Genomic DNA, 16934 nt, shown 5'->3' with positions numbered 1-16934 from the left:
TATAGATGATACAGATTTATATACATATATATATATAGATGATACATGTATATATCTATACACAGAGAGAGAGAGAGAGAGAGAGAGAGAGAGAGAGAGAGAGAGAGCATACCGCACCACCGTTCGTCCTCGCCGCAGCACCGCCGCAGCACCGCACCACCGTTCGCCGTTCGGCTTCGCAGGGATTTGGGGGAAAGAAATTGGTTTCACAGATTTAGGGATTTGGATATAGGTTTTACACTTTTTGATCGAGCGGCAAGATGAAGAGCGGGGGAAAAAAAATTTCACTTTTTGCGACGGTAGGTTTTACACCGTCGCAAATGTCAAGTACTTTATTCATAAAACGACGCCGTTTAACTTATACTTATTTGCGACGGACAATTGCCGTCGCAATATGTAAAATATTCGCGACAGCAACCGTACGCCGTCTCAAAACATTGCTTTTGGCGACGGTAAAAACATCCGTCGCTAATACTGATGCATTTACTTCCTATCCGCGCATTTTTTATTACCGACGGAGACAATGCCGTCGCTAAAGCCCTCATTTGCGACGGTTTAAGCTGCCGTCGCAAAAAACCAATTTTTGCGACGGGAAAATTGCCGTCGCTAATGCTTCCGTGTTTTTTACCCCCTTTTCTTGTAGTGATACTTATAATAAATACATATTTGAGCGAGTGAGAAATTGTTATTATTATTTATCCAACTCATTTTACAAATTACAAATACAAAAAACATTTTAAAATATACTACATCATCAATTTGTACACTAATTAGTACACTAATTGATACATATAACATTATTCATTAACAATCTAGAGCCAATTTAAGCTTTGTGAGGGAGAAGGCGAATCGGAAGGCCTTTTCAGGTTTAGGCATGGGATTGAAAACAATCTTCTCGTTAGGAATTACTTTCTCCCACTTGAACCTCTTTACCAGATTATGCATGAACACTAGTATTTCCAATCTAGCATACTCTTTTCCTGGGCACATTCTTGGTCCTCCTCCAAAAGGCACATACGTGTAAGGTACGGGTCCAGATCCCTCAAACCTTGATGGGTCAAACTTGTGTGGCTCGAAGAAGAATTCTGAATTTTTATTTGTCGAGTTCGCACTCCAATATAACTGATGATTTCAAAATGAAAGAAGAAAAATAAAATGAAAATGACAAGGTAAAGTTATTAAGTAGCTTACAATTTCAAACAAGTACATAATACAAATAATCTAGTCCAGATCTAGACTAGAGGCAAACAAATAAAATAAAGATGCTATAATTATCGGATTGACTTGATTTTTTTTATGTGATGTATACGAAGAAGAGTCTTAAAAAATGAACGGTTTGAATCTAAACGAGTCCCGTAGTGGGTCCCATTGGCCCCAACAATACCTCTCTAATCCAGATCTAAACCGGAGAAATTCCAATCTCATAAAACAATTATATATGAAATTTTGGTTATCACCTTACAGCCTTTTGGAATTGAGAAACCATTGTACATGAAATCTGTCATTGCTTCTCTAAAAGCTCCTTGGAGGGGTGGTGCAAGTCTCATCACTTCACACGCTACATTCCATGAATACTTCATCTTCTTAATATCATCCCAGTTCAACAATTCCCCTGGAGCTTTTGATTTCGCAATTTCCATTTGCTCTGTTCACAACAATGCAAAATACAATCATTTGCTGTTAATTTAGTTACTTGATCTTCTTGTGGATCATTCGAATCTTTGGCTTCTTAGGGAAAATTAATAAAACATTAAAAGAAACATTATATTAAATAATTGATAATTTTTTCTAAGGTGGCTCAATTGGGCAGATACTACTCAATTCGTAACATTTCTTCCAGCTTTTATAATTTGGGGTTGGTTTGACGAGTTTTCTTTTAATAACATTTTGTTTTCTATTTGGGTAAATTATACTTGTCTCCTTTGAGATTTGAAAAAAATACGGTCACCCCCATACCTTTGACATAGTTATACCGATTTCTCTTTTAGTAAAACTAAATTGATTGAAACTAATGCAGATAGTGAAATAAATAAAGATAAATATATATTTTCATAAAAAAAATGATGACAATGCCCATTTTTTCATTTATAAAAAATTGTCTAACTGTAATGTCAATTAAATTATCAAGAGATGTAAATGTAATTTTGTCAATAATATGGGCTTAACTGTATTTTTCAATGTAATTTACCCTTTCTATTTTTTTTTTTATTTTTTATTTTTTATTTTTTTTTTTAAGATAAAGTTGTTAATGCTAAGTTATTTTTCGGTTTGGACCTGACTTACCTCCAATCTTGTGCCTACTGTGAGCCCATTATGGTCATCCTAAGTGCTACTCAAGTAGATTATTCACGTAAAAATTAAGTTGTTGGAGATTAATAGATATATAATTAAATTATATTTGTCTTTAAACAATAGAAATTTTTTTTTTAGATCCCTAATAATATTTGTTAGAAAGATAATGACAACATAATTGTCTATAGTAGTATAGGTTCTCCAAAACATACAGTCGGAAAAATAACCCCATTACACCCCTTCAAATACCACCTATTACTTTGTTTAACTCATTTAAAGTTTGAAAATTTTATAACTTTTGACCTAGTTTTTTTTTTTTTTTTTAAATATAAAATTTGTAATTTTGAAATCATTTCATTAAGATCTATGAAATAAGATGCATGATGAATACAAAATTATAAAAAGAAAAGGTGATGAAATTTTACTAACCTAAGATAGGTCAATAAAATTTTGGTTGGTCAGTAAAATTTCGATGACCAAGTCAGTCTAAATTAGTGAGATTTTGGTTGGTCAATAAAATTTTGATAACCAAGTCAATGGTAAAATTTTGGTTAGTCAGTGAAATTTTAATTTAGTGAATTTTACGTAGGTCAATGAAATTTCAAATAGGATTCTAAAGATGTAATAAAAAATTATTAAATTTTAAATTTTGAAATCACTTAAATAATGTAAAAACTCACAGAAGAGAGAAACAACATTATGAGAGATACAACAAGAAAGATTAAGATTTTTTCGATTATAAGGTCATTTTGGACTATATATGTTAAAATTTATCCTTATTTCAAATTTCAAGGACTTTAACTAGCAAGTATGATTTCAAAAATATTCTACTTATTTATTTACATCTTTTTCAAATTTCGAGGACTTTAACTAGCAAGCATGATTTCAAAAATAGTCTACTTATTTATTTACTTCTTTTTCTAAATAACAGTATCAGATAACGTATGGCTATTAGTGATATGACCAAATATCGGACTGTATCAACCAATATACCAATAAATATATAACGAGTATTAGAGATCTCAAATATTAGTAAGTATCGGCTGATATTTAGAACACGATTAACACTTTCTTCATAATATCATCTAGCAACTAATTCAAAGGCCACAAATAAGGTCTCATTTGGCAACTTTCAGTTTTAATCAAAAAATTATTATAAATTATTATATCACTTTTTTTATTTTTTGATATATCTTTTTATAAAAAATTTAAAAAAATTACTAAAATAACCTATTTGACATAGGTGATAATAAACCAACATTGAATTGTGGTATTAAAAAAGCGCCCGAGAGAATCCAAAACTGTACGTGCTTATAGAATAGAATAAATATGCATGCATAGATACGTATCCTCGTACACTCGTTGATAAACATGAGGAAGCTCCGCAAGAAACATGACAATGGAAGCGCAGACGGAGCTAGCAGTGTCGTGGCCACCAACCAACAAACCCAGGATTTTATCAGCAATATCAGCCTCTTTCATGAAATTTCCATTTTCATCACTCGTCACAAGCATATGTGACAATATATCTTGTGTCGGCGAAGCCTTTCCATCTCCCAAATCAACCTTTCTCTGCTTAATAATCGCCAAAAGCTCCTTCCTAATAAACTCCGAGGCCTTGATAGCTCTCCGGAACGGTGTTCCAGGCAAATCAATAGGGATGGAAAAAATTCCAGCAGCCAAAATCCCAAAAGGATCGGCGAATTTAGCGACGTGGTTCTGATCATCGATGTTGATAAACAAGCGACAAGCCAACCAAAATGTGTATCGCTTGGTGAGAGGGAAAACCACCACTTCGCTGCCAACCCAATCGGAATCGAAGTGTCGCTGTGAAATGGTATCCATGACACCAATATATTGTTGTAAAGCTTCGGGTTTGAGGAAGTTTGGGAGCATTTTTCTGAGAATGATTGATTCTTGTTTGGAAGAGGTTTGGGTTGAGGATGGGAAGACTTTGTCGACGGAGCTAGGCCACCATGCTTGGACGAGTCTGTTCTCGTTCGAGAATAAGAACTTGTTACCGGCTGCACCGGCGAACACTACTGTTGTGGAGCCTAGAAGATTTGTCTTGAAGACGTAGGATGAGTAGTTGGATATGCGGTCGAATACGAATTTTTCCCAGTGGAGCCCGGCGGGAGAGTGAGGTTTTTGGAGTTGGATTTGTAGAAGAGGAAGTGCAAGCTCAGTGGGAGTAAGAGAAAGAGAAGAAAGAGGCAGAGGAGGGAGAGGAAGAAGAGCTCCATATCTACTATAGTTGCCTCAACAATTCAATGGGTTGTGGAATGAGTTTGGAACCAAGTCGAGTAATATTTATAGAACCATGCTAGCAACCAATTGAATTATCAAATATTTTATATAATATTTGATAATATTATTTTTTCCGTAGAAAATTCCGTAGAAAATTTAATATTTTTTCCGTTTTAAAATAATAGCCTTTTTTAGAGAATATAATTTTTTTAATAGTGCAATTGTTACAATTCAAAAATATTCACTGTATTTGGTTTTAATTTTTTAAAAATTGAATTTTTTATTTTTTTTTTTTGGTTTTAGTGAATATTTTTAAAATTTTAATCAATTTTTTTTTTTAAATGTACTTTACTTGGATGTATCTAAATAGTAAGATATTTTTGAAAAAATATTTTTAAAATTAATAAATACACAAAAATATAAAAAATGTATTGAATTTTAGTTTTTTTTTTTTTTTTTTTGTATTTTTGGAATTTAGTGAATTTTTTAAAGATTTTTTACAAATATTATACTTTTTACATGTATTTATAGTAGGTGTGTCTAATAATTTAAAAAAAAATTACTTAAAATATTAAAAAAATTCATTGAAAAAAAAACAAAAAATAAAAAAATAAAATTTTCTTAAAAGTGTTTTCTGAAAACCAAAACAAAACAAGCTGATTAATTTTTTAAAACTACCTTTCATTTAGAACATCAATTGTCCTAATTAATAAATTTAAAAGAAGGAAAAAATAAGAAATTCATGTTAAAGAGACTAATATTTTGAGACAATAAAAAATAGAATAAGAGACTAATATTTTAGAACAGATTGAATAGTTTATTTTAGATCTCTAACATTTCTTTTTTTATAGAAATTTGGAATTGGTGAGCTAATTTTAGAGCCGACCTCTATGATTCAAACTATTCACCTTTTAGCATTCGTTAAATAGAATATTCATAAAAAAATTAAAATAATCGAATATTGATAAATATGCGTTTGAGTTATATTTGTATTACAAAAATGAATAGTTATTATTGAAATAATAATTATCATACATTTTTTTAAAATAAATATGATTTAAACATATAACCATTAATGTTTGATCAATTTTTTACATAAATTTTCTTTGAGCATTGATATTCAATCCCAAAAATTAGACTCATTTTTTAGGTCTAATGATGTGATAATTAATTAGGATATTTAAAGTAATACTCTGTCTCATATTTTTTTTTAATTATTAACTAATCATATAACTTATAAAATTAAATTATTCAAAGATAAGCCGTAAATCAGTTATTTACGAAAACTAATTAAACCACTGCTCTTCTTCCGATTTCCCTTCTCTCTCCAATCACCCAGCCTCCATTGTAACTTCACACTTTCTCCCTAAACACACTAACTCCAAAACTCAAGGCATAACGCAAGGCCAAATTGAAGACTCTATGGCCACCACTGCAACAAAATATCTTCAGGTTTAGAATCTCATCCAATGATTATCACAATTACAATTGCAAATGGGAAATTCAGTTCTGATTGGCAGTGCTTAATAAATCACATTTTTTAGGCTTCTTTGTTGGTGTTCAATGAGGAACCCTATTCAAACTTCTGCGGCTTGCCTAGAGGATACGAAGCATCACTTATATATCATTAAACGTAGAAAAAAAAAAGTTTATAAAGTGAACTTTATATTATTTTTTATTTTTACGCAACAAATTTTAAAAGGCAATTCATATCACTAAAATCAACAGCAAAATTAACCTTAAATAAGTATTCTAAAATCAAATGGCCAACCAATGCGTATTATTATTGGGTAACAGTTTCTTTCAATCCAGAATCAAATTATATGGTATTGTTGGGTCGTGGTGAGTACGATTTCAAGCTCCTCCTACTGATCTAAATAATTTAATGTGTAGAATTTTTCAAATATATCATTCTTTAAAAAATTACGTTAATCAAATATCAATAATTATTTGATCAGTTTGCAGTTGTTTTTTTTTTAATTTTAAAAATAAATTAAAAGAAAAAATATAAATTATTAAATGACTATCAATATCTAATTAATATAACATTTTACAATGTTCGGTTTGTGTTTGTAAAGTAGTTTTTGAGATAAAAAGTACGAAAACTTATTTAGTTTGTCTTTTTTCAGAAATAATTTTGAAAAATTGTTTTGGGAGAGAGTTTTAAAAAAAGTGATTGATTTGATGTATATGAGAGAGAATAATTTTGAAAAGTAAATAACCAAACAAAATTTTGAGATTTTTTTTAAAAAAAATTTATTTGATTTAATTACTCTTAAAAATTTGTTTGTAAAAAAAAAAAATTTAAATTTTTTTTTGAAAAATAAACCAAACAAAATCAATATACTTAATAAGTTTTACGAATTGAATTAAAATGACCCAAAAGTCGAGCCCACCTTGATTCAATGGTACTGTCCAATCTATTTTCCAACTGGAGAAGGGCTGGACTTATTAGCGTACCTCTTTATTTTATGATTGATGCGGAGATGTCAATTCGCTATTGACTTCCGAAAAGGCAGCAAATAAATGGGGCAGATGAAATAATGTAAAATCAATTTAACGGTAGTTTGATAAAATTGTTGTTTTAATGCTCGTGTGATAATGATTTTTTTCGTTAATTTTTTAATTTTTTTGATTTTTTTAGCCTGTAACTATTTTAATCGTTTGGTATTTTTATTTGACTTTTTGACTTTAAAATTGTATATTTTTTTGTCTTTTTGCTTATTTTGTTTTTTTATGATTTTTTGATTTTTTTTGTCATTTTGTGATATTTTTAGTCCAAAATGAAAACCAAACGACCCCTTAGTTTCATTTATTAAAAAAATCAAAAATCAAAAACAAAAATATTGTGTTTAGTTTAGTTAGAGAATTTCTTTTCTGAAATTTTTAAATAAACTAAAAATTATCTAAATCTAAATCTAAAAATCTAAATCTAAATCATTTTAAAATTCCGAAAGTGTTTGTCTATTTTTTTTTCTTCTTAAAATATCCTTATAAATTATTTAAAAAAAAAAAAAAAAAAAGAAGAAGAAAAGAAGCAAACAATCGTGAAACCACCCGCCAAACAGCACATGGGAGTGCTTTCTCTTTTGCTACTACCAATGAATAACATCGGGAACCAATTAAAAAAAAAAAAAAAAACTGAAAACATTCAACGAAGCATAGTATAAATTATTAAATTATTAAAAAAAAAAGAAATAACAAAACATAATATAAATTATGAGAATTTTTTTTAAGGTCATTGATATTAAAATTTTATATTATAAAATATATATAATATTTTTATAATGTTTAAGACCTCTAAAATCGATTCAAAGAAAATTCGATTTAAAGAATTTCTCAACACTTCCCAGAGAATTTCTCTCCAAACCAGGGAATTTCTTTCTAGATAAATTATGGAAAGGCCAGAGGCCAGAGAAATTCTCTAGATTCTAGTCTAGAGATTTTTCTCTAGATTTCCAAAGAATTTCTCTAATTTTTGTAAGATTTTTTCTGGGTTCAAATCAGAAAATTTATCTGTCGTCTCAATCACGATGTGCAATACATAAATCGATTATCCAAATAAGCAACAACGACAACCAATATACATATATCTAGAGAATTTCTCTAGCTTTCCCAGATCTGGAAAGAATGAAGTTTTTTAGATTTGGGAAGGCCAGAGAAATTCTCTGAATTCTAGTGTAGAGATTTTCTCTGAATTTTCTCTAGATTGCCTTTCTAATCACAATGTGCAATACACAAATCGATCACTCAAATAAGCAACAACAACAACAACCAATATACATACATATATATATGTAGAGAGAGAGAGAGAGAGAGAGAGAGAGAGTCACTAGATTATATATCGAAGCCATTGAATTTGGCTCATGTAGAGGCTGAATAGGCGCCCATGTTGTAGAACACAATCAAATCATTAAGTTGGAGCTCTGGCAGCTTACATTCTATCGTCACTACATCCATTCCATCACAGGTTGGTCCAAATATCGTGGATGGCCATAGTATCCCACATCCATCCTTGTCATCTTTTGACTGATCAAAAAGTAGTAGTACCTGAATGCCATGGATGACCGATCATGGAGTGGGCTATCTCTAGAACATATAATTTTCACTGGAACCTCAATAATTTCAAAATTTTTAGATTCTTCGCTCCAATGATGAGCGGTCCAAAGCACTATCTGTTAGGCTTTATTTCTTGGCAATCCCGTTTGACAAAACTCCTTTCAGTTGTATTTATTTTCGCATTTTTATTTCAGTGAGACTTTGAGTGTTTAGATGCGAATTCAACCCGATTCAAGCCTTTCAGAGAAGTTTGTGTTGATAAAGCTTTCAAGATTGCCACTTCGCTGATTATGACGGGGATCGAGCTGGCAAAATGCAAAAATGCATTCCAAGTTGCCTGTCCGCTCGAGCGGACATACCCGCGCTCGAGCGGAGAATCCCTGGTTCCAGCAGTTTTGGTCGCCTGCAAAAATACTGAGATGTGTGATTTCGCGCTCGAGCGGGATTTCTGACGCTCGAGCGGACCTCTGTTATATCACGCGCAGATTTTACTGAAGACGCTCGAGCGGGCTGTTGGGCGCTCGAGCGGAGATCGCGGGACAGATTCTATAAATTCGCGTGTTGGGTCAGATTTTAGGATTACTTCTCCAGATCTTCTTTTTGGTTTCTAGGGTTTATATCTGGGGATACTTTGTGAGTTTTCTTTGATGTTTTATTGAGTATTCAACTCATGTTCTAAAGAGAGTACATCAAAGGTTGTGTTTTGTTCTACAAAAGAGAGTGTTGTTCTTCAGTTGTGTATTCTGAAGAATTCGAGCCTGAAGCTGTGGTGGAATCCAGAGTGGCTCATCAAAAAGACAATTCCGTGGTGAAGATGGGGTTGGAAGAGGCACATAAAGGTTGGTTCAATTAGGCGTTGTGAATTCGCTAGGTAATTGAGAGTATACCTGTGTAATTCCTTTAATTCTTCTTAGTGGATTGTCTTGTGGCTGTTGCCCGTGGTTTTTTGATCACAGTTGGAGGTGTCCAATTGTGGTTTTTTCCACGTTAAATCGTTGTGTCTCTTTGTCTTGATTGTTTGATTGGGATTGTTATATTCTGCTTAAAATTGGTACATAATCACAAATCAACCTCTAGGGGATTTCTAGATTTTTCACTATCCATTGTAGAACTCCTTGAGGCATATGGTTTTTAGAGACGAAGCGGCGACGCCGGGGCCAATAGGCTCTGCGACGGCGGCTACGCCTCTACCGTCGTTGATGCCACGGAGGCGCTTGATGGAGAGCTCTTTGAGAGAGGAATAGTGATCGAGCACTACGTTCATGCCTCTGACTTCGATCATGCAAGATCTATACGAGAACTTTTTCAAACCCTTGTAGTTCTTGGCTAAAACAGTCACGCCAAGGTCGGTGAGCTTGAGCAACTACGGAGCTTGAGGCGCGTGAGGTTAACGTAGCGGAGCAAGAAAAGAATTAGGGCATTGTCATCTAGGCTGACGAATTGTGGGTCGCATTGGAGAGCGAGCTTTGTGCCGACGTTGAAGCGAGAGAAGAGAGAGGAGATGAGAGAGAGAAAGAAATGAGATTTGATTTGAGAGAGTTAAATTTCTCTGTGAAATATGGTGTGGGGTTGAGGGATCTTAGGCATCACAAAATAATATTATGGATCTCTTCCATTACTAAAAATGGGAGAGAGATCTTACACTAATTTTCTAATTATCTATATCTATACTATATATTAAGTAAAAGGAGGTTTTTAACCCCCAAGGCTTATGGGAGCTCCAATATGTTAATCCTAATTTTCTAATTTTTTGTTTTTAAAAAAAAATTAATCACAGCATTTATTAACTTCTCTCAACCCACAAGACTTTTTGACTTCTCTCATAATTGCTGCAGTACCTTTTCCAAAATAAATAATTTGTATATTAAAAAAAATTTAAAACAAATATAAATATCTATATCTATATCTATCTATTTATTTATATCTATCTCTAACTTACAAGTTTTGTGGGAGTTTCAATATCTGAACCTTAATTTCTTAATTTTTTCATTTAAAGAAAAAAACTTAGCACTTATTAAATTCTTCCAAATCTTTTTAACTTCTCCAACACACACACTCTTTTTGACTTTTCACATACCTATTGCAAACAATGAGTCTCCTTTTTGTTTTCTCCTTCTTGACTTCTCACTTTTACACTTTCAACTTCAGTGACCACGTATACAAACAGTAAGTCTTCTTTTTGTTTTCTCCTTTTTAACTTTTCCTTTTGGTTACTGTTTTAATATTGTAGTTAGATAGCGCATAAAAATATTTGTGATTTTTCTAGCGGATAAAAAATTATAATTTGATTTTTTAATATGATTGAAGTTAGATAAATATAAACCCTCACAAAGAGAAAAATGTGATTATAATTAGTTGAATGATTCTTTTTTTTTTTTTTTTTTTTTTAAATGTGATTGTAGTTAGTTTAATAGTTCTTTTTTTCATTTATTTATTTTATTATGGGAAAAATGTGATGTGATTGTAGTTTGTTCAATGACTTTTTTTTTAATATGATTGTTGTAGTTAGTTCAATGGTTTTTTTTTTTAATGTTATTTAATCTTTTTATTTACTATTTTAATTTTATTTTTAATATGATTGAAGTTAAATAAACATAAACACTCACAAAGAAAAAAATGTGATTGTAATGTGATGTGATTGTAGTTTGTTCAATGGCTCGTTTTTTTTAATATAATTGTTGTAGTTAGTTCAATTGTTTTTTTTAATATTATTTAATCTTTTTATTTACTATTTCAATTTTATTTTTAATAAGATTGAAGTTAGATAAACATAAACACTCATGAAGAAAAAAAAAGTGATTGTAATTAGTTCAATGGTTCTTTTTTTTAATGTGATTATAGTTAGTCAATGGTTCTTTTTTTCATTTATTTTTTTATTATGGAAAAAATGTGACGTGATTGTAGTTTGTTCAATGTTTTTTTTAATATGATTTAATCTTTTATTTACTGTTTTAATGATTTTTCTTTACAATTATTTATGAAAAAAATATGATTGTACTTAGATAGCATAAAAATATTTGTGATTTGATTTATTTTTTTCTGATTTGATTTTTAAAGTACCAATTATTGATAATGATTAGATTGTATTTTGAAAAAAAAAATTGTAATTGATTTTTTTAACTCACTGTGGTTTTTGAAAAAAAATTATTGTGTTTTTTAACTATCAATTCACTTAATTTGTTGATTTTTAACTCACTATGTTTTTTAAAAAACAAAATGGATTGTACTCATTAAGGTCACATAATGTACCAATTATTGATGATGATTAGATTGTATTTTGGCCAAAAAAAAATTATAATTGATCTTTTTAACTCACTATGTTTTTTGGAAAATAAATTATTGTGTTTTCTAATTATCAATTGACTTAATCTGTGATTGATTTTTTTAATTATTGATGATGATTAGATAGCATTAAAAAAATTGTGATTTGTATGATTGAAGTTATTTCCTTTTGTTTATAATTTTATTTTTTAATATGATTGAAGTTAACTTACCAAAAAAAAAAAATGTGATTGTAGTTTGTTCAATGGCTATAAATAATATTTTTATTTACTATTTTAATGGTTCTTTTTTTCAATTATTATTTTTTTATTATGAGAAAAATATTATTGTAGTTAGATAGCATTAAAAAAATTGTGATTTGTATGATTGAAGTTATCTCCTTTTGTTTATAATTAGATTTTTTTAATATGATTGAAGTTAGGTAAACATAAACACTCACAAAAAGAAAAATGTGATTGTCGTTTGTTCAATGCTACTAAATAATCTTTTTATTTACTATTTTAATGGTCCTTTTTTTTGAATTATTTTTTTATTATGAGAAAAATGTGATTGTAGTTAGATAACATTAAAAAAAATGTGATTTGTATGATTGAAGTTATTTTCTTTTGTTTATAATTTAATTTTTTAATATGATTGAAGTTAGATAAACATAAACACTCAATGAGATTTTTAAGGAAAATGGAGTTTTTAACCCCAAGGCCTGTGGGAGCTTCAATATCCCAATCTAAATTTTCTAAATTTTTTATTAAAAAAAAAAACTCAACATTTATTGATTTGGTCAAAATGTCCTGATCAGCATTTATTAACTTTTTTCAATCTACATGCCTGCATTTATTGATTTGGTCAAAATCTTCTGATCAATATTTAAAATCCCCTCATACAAATAATTATTTATACAATCTGTGTATAATTACTACAGTACCCTTTTCAACTTTTCTCACAATATAGTTAATGATAAGCTTGTTAAATTATTTTTATAAAAAATCTTAAAGAACATAATTTATATATTAAAAAAAATTAAAACAAATATAAATATCTATAATTATCCCGTGCATAGTACGGGTGATAGGCTAGTCTATACTATATATTAAGCAAAATGGGGTTTTTAACCCCAAGCCTTGTGGGAGCTCTAATCTCCCAATCTAAATTTTCTGATTTTTTTTATTTAAAAAAAAAACCTTACCATTTGTTAACTTTTCCCAACTCCCAAGTCTTACCCTCATAATAACACTTTAATGCATTAAGAACAAGCATAAAAAAAATTCTTTGAAATCCAACACATATGAATTCCTTGAAAAGTCCCAACACATATGATTATTATCCCTTATAATAACACTTTAATGCATTAAGAATAAGCATAAAAAGAAATTCTTGGAAAGTCCAACACATATGATTATTATCAAAATATTAAACTTTAATATAATATAATAATAAAAAAAGGACATTTAATTCCTTGAAAAGTCTAACACATATGATTATTATCAAAATATTAAACTTTAATATAATATAAAAAAGGAAAAAAAGAAGGCATTTAAAAAAAAAAAAGACATTTAAAAATCACAATTCACATATATAGATAATTGTAAACACAATCTGTACATAACACGTGTGATATGCTAATCTATACTCTATACTATATATTAAGCAAAAGAGGGTTTTTAACCCCAAGCCTTGTGGGAGCTCCAATCTCCCAATCTAAATTTCTTGATTTTTTGGTTTTAAAAAAAAAAATCTTAGCATTGATTAACATCTCCCAACTCCCAAGTTTTACTTTCATAATAACACTTTAATGCATTAAGAACAAGCATAAAAAAAATTCTTTGAAATCCAACACACATGAATTCCTTGAAAAGTCCCAACACATATGATTATTATCCCTCATAATAACACTTTAATGCATTAAGAACAAACATAAAAAAAAATTCTTGAAAAGTCCAACACATATGATTATTATCAAAATATTAAACTTTAATATAATATAATAAAAAAAGACATTTAATTCCTTGAAAAATTCAACACATATGATTATTATCAAAATATTAAACTTTAATATAAGAAAGGAAAAACAAGAAGACATTCAAAAAAAAAAAATAAAAATCACAATTAACATATATAGATAATTCTAAATACAATAAAATAGGAGGGCATTCATGTCTACATGTTTTTTTTGTAAGATCTTCTCCATTATATACTATATATTAAGAAAAAATGGGTTTTTAACCCCCAAGGCCTGTGAGAGCTTGAATATCCCAATCTGAATTTTCTAAATTTTTTAGTTTTTATTTAAAAAAAAAATCTCAGCATTTATTGATCTGGTCAAAATCCCATGATCAGCATTTATTAAATTTTTTCAATCCATATGTCTTTCCACATGTCTGCATTTATTGTTTTGGTCAAAATCTCCTAATTAGCATTTAAAATCCCGTCATACAAATAATTATAGATACAATCCATGTATAGTTACTGCAGTACCCTTTTCAACTTCTCCCATACACTATGGTTAGTGATAAAATTGTTAAATTATTTTTATAAAAAATCTTAAAAAACATAATTTATATATTAAGAAAAATCTAAAACAAATATAAAATATCTATAATTATCCCGTGCATAGCACGAGTGATAGACTAGTAAAATTATAAAGAGAAAGGTAATATAAAAAGTTACATAAATCTTGGAAAAAGTTTTAACGTTGTAAAGATTATTCTAGATTATTTATATCATAATTTTCTTTATTATTTTAAAATTTGAAATCTCATAAATTTTAATTAACAAACAAATTTTTTATGGAATTAAATTCTGTAAAAAAAAAGGATAGATTACACTTTAACCCCTCAACTATCACTATTTTTCACTTTACCCCTCCAAACTAAAAATTGATGCGACGTACTTTTTTCATCTTCTGAAAGTTTTTAATCTAACTCTAATGTCTCCATTCTCTTAACAAAATTGACGGAAATGTGTATGTAATGTACACATATTATATTTATAACGAAAATATGTTTTAAAAATCTATCATAAATATGACATATGCACATTATATACACCTTTTTTTTTTTGTTAATTTTGTTAACAAAATTAAGACATAAAGATTAGATTGAAAATTTTCAAAAGATAAAAAAGGTATATTGTATTATTTTTTAATTTGAGAGGTTAAAATGAAAAACAGTGATAATTAAGGACGATAAAGTGTAATCTATCTATCTATCTATCTATCTATCTACCCCTCATAATAACACTTTAATGCATTAAGATCAAACATAAAAAAAATTTCTTAAAAAGTCTAACACATATGATTATTATCAAAATATTAAACTTTAATATAATATAATAAAAAAAAGACATTTAATTCCTTGAAAAGTCTAACACATATGATTATTATCAAAATATTAAACTTTAACCCCCAAGCCTTGTGGGAGCCCCAATCTCTCAATCTAAATTTCCTGATTTTTTGATTTTAAAAAAAAAAAACTTAGGATTTATTAACTTTTCTTAACCCCTAAGTCTTACCCTCATAATAACACTTTAATGCATTAAGAATGAGCATAAAAAAAAAAATTTCTTTAAAATCCAACACATATGAATTTCTTGAAAAGTCTCAACACATATGATTATTATCCTTCATAAGAACACTTTAATGCATTAAGAACAAGTATAAAAAAAATTTCTTGAAAATGCCAACATATATGATTATTATCAAAATATTAAACTTTAATATAATATAATAATAAAAAAAGGCATTTAATTCCTTGAAAAGTATAACACATATGATTATTATCAAAATATTAAACTTTAATAATATAAAAAAGGAAAAAAAGAAGACATTTAAAATTTTAAAAAAAAGATATTTAAAAATCGCAATTCACATATATAGATAATTGTAAACATAATCCGTGCATAGCACGGGTGATATGCTAGTCTATACTATATATTAAGCAAAAGGAGGTTTTTAACCCCAAGTCTTGTGGGAGCTCCAATCTCCCAATCTAAATTTCCTGATTTTTTGATTTTAAAAAAAAAAATCTTAGCATTTGTTAACTTTTCCCAACTCCCAAGTCTTACCCTCATAATAACACTTTAATGCATTATGAACAAGCATAAAAAAAATTATTTGACATCCAACACATATGAATTCATTGAAAAGTCCCAACACATATGATTATTATCCCTCATAATAACACTTTAATGCATTAAAAATAAGCATAAAAAAAATTTCTTGAAAAGTCTAACACATATGATTATTATCAAAATATTCAAGTTTAATATAATATAAAAAATGAAAAAAGAAGACATTTAAAAAAAAAATTTAAAAATCACAATTCACAGCTTCAATCTCCCAATCTAAATTTCTTGATTGAAAAAAAAAATATTAGCATTTATTAACTTCTCCCAACTCCCAAGCCTTACCCTCATAATAACACTTCAATGCATTAAGAACAAGTATAAAAAAAATCTTTGAAATCCAATACATGAATTCCTTGAAAAGTCCCAACACATATGATTATTGTCCCTCATAATAACACTTTAATGCATTAAAAACAAGCATAAAAAAAATTTCTTGAAAAGTCTAACACATATAATTATTATCAAAATATTAAACTTTAATATAATATAATAAAAAAAAGACATTTAATTTCTTGAAAAGTTCAACACATATGATTATTATCAAAATATTAAACTTTAATATAATATAAAAAATGAAAAAAAGAAGACATTTAAAAAAAAAAACATTTAAAAATCACAATTCACATATATAAATAATTGTAAACACAATCCGTGCATAGCACGGGTGATATGCTAGTATTATATAAGGAAAAAGGGGTTTCTAACCCACAAGTCTTGTGAGAGCTCTAATATCTCAATCTTAATTTTCTAATTTTTTGATTTCAAAAAAAGAAAAAAAAACCTCAGCATTTATTGACTTCTCTCAATTCACAAGCCTTTTTAACTTTTCTCATACCTACTGCTTCACCCTTTTCAACTTTTTCTCATACACTATGGTTGGTGATGAGATTGTTAAATTATTTTTTATAAAAAATCTAAAAAAAAAATAATTT

At 28.6% G+C, this 16934-nt stretch overlaps 1 pseudogene; it reads right to left on the bottom strand.

Moving 5' to 3' along the window:
* Positions 1–823: 823 nt before the first annotated feature.
* LOC114304962 (beta-amyrin 28-monooxygenase-like) lies at positions 824–4595 on the bottom strand (annotated as a pseudogene).
* Positions 4596–16934: the final 12339 nt, after the last annotated feature.

Source organism: Camellia sinensis, chromosome 9 (assembly GCF_055761805.1).
Source record: "Camellia sinensis isolate YWXY chromosome 9, ASM5576180v1, whole genome shotgun sequence".
In the NCBI taxonomy this organism is placed as follows: Eukaryota; Viridiplantae; Streptophyta; class Magnoliopsida; order Ericales; family Theaceae; genus Camellia; species Camellia sinensis.
Note: the sequence above shows the minus strand (reverse complement) of the source record. Positions and strands in the feature narration are given on the sequence as shown.